Below are 3,525 nucleotides of genomic sequence, written 5' to 3'. Positions count from 1 at the left end.
ATCTCTGCATCCGTTGCACGTGTGTGATCGAGGCAGAAAGGATCCTTTAGCTGTGGGGAGGAAGGTGGACGGGAAGGAGGAATGGGGAGGCCAGAGCCCAGAGCAAAGTGTGAATGGGTGAAGGCATGAACCAAGTGGGAGGTCCAGGGAAACAGGAAAAGTGAAGGTGGACGTGAGAACAATGGAGAAGAACGGATAAAACAGAATTGAGGAATGAGTTAAGAAAAGTACTTGTTGCTGGATGTGGCAACTTCAACCTATGGTGGACCCATTTTCCGCCCCACAAAACAGCCTCACAGGTCCTCGTAAGAGGACCGAGGCAGAATGTCTGTCGCTGCCCCTGCCCCAGAGAATCCAGGGCAGTCTGTCACTGCATTTGTGCCTGTCACGTTCTGCATGTCTCTGGGAAAGGATCCACTAGTGCAGGGAGAGGTCTGTCCAGCAACTTACTACAAGGAGAAAGACAGGACATGAGGAGACACTGGGCCTCAAGAGCCTGCAGACTTTCCATGGAGAAGCCCACATGCGGTTCCCCCGGCATCCACGAGGGGCATCTCCTCTTACGAGGAGATTTTATATATATTACTTTTCCTGATTCTGCCAGAGCTATGGGGTCTGGGACAAAGAATTGTTAAAGTTCTGTTCTCTGCAGGTAGTGCACTGGGGGCTCCCCTACAGCTGTCCCAGACAGTCTCACTCTCCAGGCATCATGGTTTTTCTTCCCTACCTGCCCCCCAACCAACCGCTGACGTCACAGAGGAAGAATGTAGCCGCGGTGTGATTCACTGACTTCTCATGGTCACGTGACTAATAGGAAATAGGTTCACAACTGGACACTGTCCTCTCCTATTTACTAGGACAGGATGGTGTACCTAGTGTCACCATTTCCCAGCTGAGGAAGTCAAGGCCCTGAAACACCATGCAGGTAAATGGCAGAGCAAGGCTAGAATCCCAGGCTCAGAAGCTCTAGGTCAATGTTAGCTTTGCCTTTTATTGTTTTGACTACACTTGGTTTTCTTCCCTCATTAGATGGCAAGTTCCTCATGGAAAAGAGGAGACCTTTTGATCCCAACATCCCCACAGTGCCCAACACCAAGGCTGGCTCCCAAAGACCTGAAGCATGGATTGCTGGGTTGTTGGATGAACTATTAGGTAGGTCATCTCTTTGGTGCCAACATTTCACTTCTTCAATCCACCCTTCCTGCTGCCTCTAGAGGTACAGTGCCAAGGCATCTGCCTCCTTCAACAAACGCAACCCTTTCCCTCCTTCAGGCACAGCTAGCTGAAAGGCCATCTTCCCCAAGGAGGCTTCACGTCCTCACCATTTTAATCCCCCTCTTCGCCTCCTGCATGCTGCTCTTCTCTGCACTTGTGGGCATCTGCTCTGTTGTTACCTGTTCCTTTGGGAGCTGTCAAGGCCGTCTTTGTATCCTTAATAAATGTTGACGAGCAAACACGTAAAGGAATGCATGGACATATGGATGGATGGATGGATGGATGGATGGATGGATGACCGGACACATGGATGGATGGGTGGATGGACTCGTCAATAAACAAATGTACACAGAGATAAGAGGAGGGAAACACGAAGTACTGGGACACAGGGGTTAAGAGGTTGTATAGTGGAAAAAAACAGTGAATTCCATGGCAGAGGCTCCAAATTCTATAGAGCTTTATCCCTCACTTGCTGTGTGATCTAAGAAAAGTTACTACTTCTCTCCTGGGCTCTTTGTACTTGTGTTTAAAAAGAAGGGTTGCAAAGGACTAGAACTGCTGCAACTCCCCATTCTCCAGTTCTGTGAATGGAAAGTTCGCCCTTGAACAAACCCATTAACGGATGTTTTGCCCCTCCACCCTTGAAAGCAGCCAATCTCTTCAACCAGCGGCTTATCTGAGGCCACCCTTCTCTGCCTCATCCCCACCGGGAGCTGCTATCTTGTACGGGGCCTCCCGGGATGTTTGTCAACCAAAGCAATCGCCTTATCTGGTGGCTCTCTCAGGCACCATCCTGCCCTTGGAAAACATGAATGGATTTGCAGAATACCTGGCCTCCGATAGACCTCCCGTCCCAGGAAGGGCTAGCAAGGCAGCCTCGGCTTTCTCAGAAAGATTGTGCGATTTCATGCTGCTATCGGGACCGACACGGAGGCAGCTCCTAGCCCTGGACCCTCTAGCTAAGTTCAACTTCAGGTCAAGTCAGGGGCCCCCAGCAGCTCAGAGGCACAGGATCCACAAGGAAGGAATTTCAGAACGTTGCCAGAAGCTAACAACAGTCCCCAGCTGTTCCTGGCCGCCTCCTGCCCGTGAAGTACTTGGAGAGGGGTCTTTACACAGACACAGCAGAAGGAGGGGTCGAGTGAACGGCTGTGCCTCTGGGCCAGGGTGGAGGGCAGGCCAAGGGGAATAGAGGTCTCTTTGTTATTGGCAGCTCCTGCACAGGGCCCCAAGACCCTCCTCTTGGTGGAGACCTCCCCACCACCCGGGCCCCCTGGGGGACCCTGACATCAGTTGTATTGACGCGCTGGGCTCCTGTAATGACTTGCAAACCTCTGCTCCCCACTCACTCGCCTGTGGCCAGGAGCTTCCCTCCTGTAATTCCTTTCAGAGCACATGCTGTGAAACTCTTAATAAATGTGTTCCAGGACTGATCTCCCTGGAGTGAAATCGAAAACACCTACCTTAACATTCGCTTGGGACGTCCCCCACCCCCGTCCCTGCTCTTTGCCTGCCCACTCATCCTCAGGTCTCATCAGGGACCAGATGCCCCCACTCAGAGGCGCCTTCCTTGCCCAGCCCCCGCACACCAACCCATGCCCCTTCTCCCAACACTCACCCATTTCCCCCAGGTACTTTCCTTCTCCGAACTCTCCTGCGCTGGCGCGTGTGTATGTCCCCGCGATGCCGGTGTCCCACAGCAGCGCTCCAATCTCACAGTGATGGAGGCCGCTCTTCGTTGTTTCCATCACCACCGCCTGGTACACGGTAAGCGATCGACAAAGAGTTGTTGAGGGGCGCCTGGGAGGCTCAGCTGGTGAAGCATCTGACTTCAGCTCAGGTCATGATCTCATGGTTCATGAGTCTGAGCCCCACATCAGGCTCCATGCTGTCAGTGCAGAGCCTACTTCTTATCCTCTCTCCCCCCTCCCTGCCCCTCCCCAGCTCACACACACTCTCTCTCTCAAAAATAAACAAACATTTAAAAAAAAAAAAACCTAAACACTAAAAAAATATAGTTACTGAAAAAAGTGAATCGAATCATGAACGAATTCATTAACTACCAAATATAGGAGAGTACTGTTGTCAGGATCCTAAAAGAGCAAACTCTGTACTTACTAAGGGGTATGCACCCTTAGCACGTGGTCTCCTAACTGAAAGACGCAGATGAGAACCAGACATGGTATTTGCAGATGGCAAACAGGCCTTCTCATCGAAGCCTGGTACGTTGGATAAGCGTTACGATCCGCACTCGACGGGAGGGCCTCTGAGGCCCAGAGACGTTAAGATATTTGCCCAAACCACAGAGCT

At 51.6% G+C, this 3,525-nt stretch overlaps 1 long non-coding RNA gene across 1 annotated transcript; it reads left to right on the top strand.

The window, feature by feature from the left end:
- Nucleotides 1-791: 791 nt before the first annotated feature.
- Nucleotides 792-1,456, top strand: LOC125924403 (uncharacterized). Its single transcript, XR_007458389.1, has 3 exons — nt 792-925; nt 1,030-1,152; nt 1,273-1,456. It is a non-coding gene; the product is annotated as an uncharacterized LOC125924403 (long non-coding RNA).
- The last annotated feature ends 2,069 nt before the right edge of the window (nt 1,457-3,525 follow it).

The sequence above is a fragment of the Panthera uncia genome, chromosome F2 (assembly GCF_023721935.1).
Source record: "Panthera uncia isolate 11264 chromosome F2, Puncia_PCG_1.0, whole genome shotgun sequence".
In the NCBI taxonomy this organism is placed as follows: Eukaryota; Metazoa; Chordata; class Mammalia; order Carnivora; family Felidae; genus Panthera; species Panthera uncia.
This window is presented reverse-complemented; position numbering and strand designations above follow the sequence as displayed.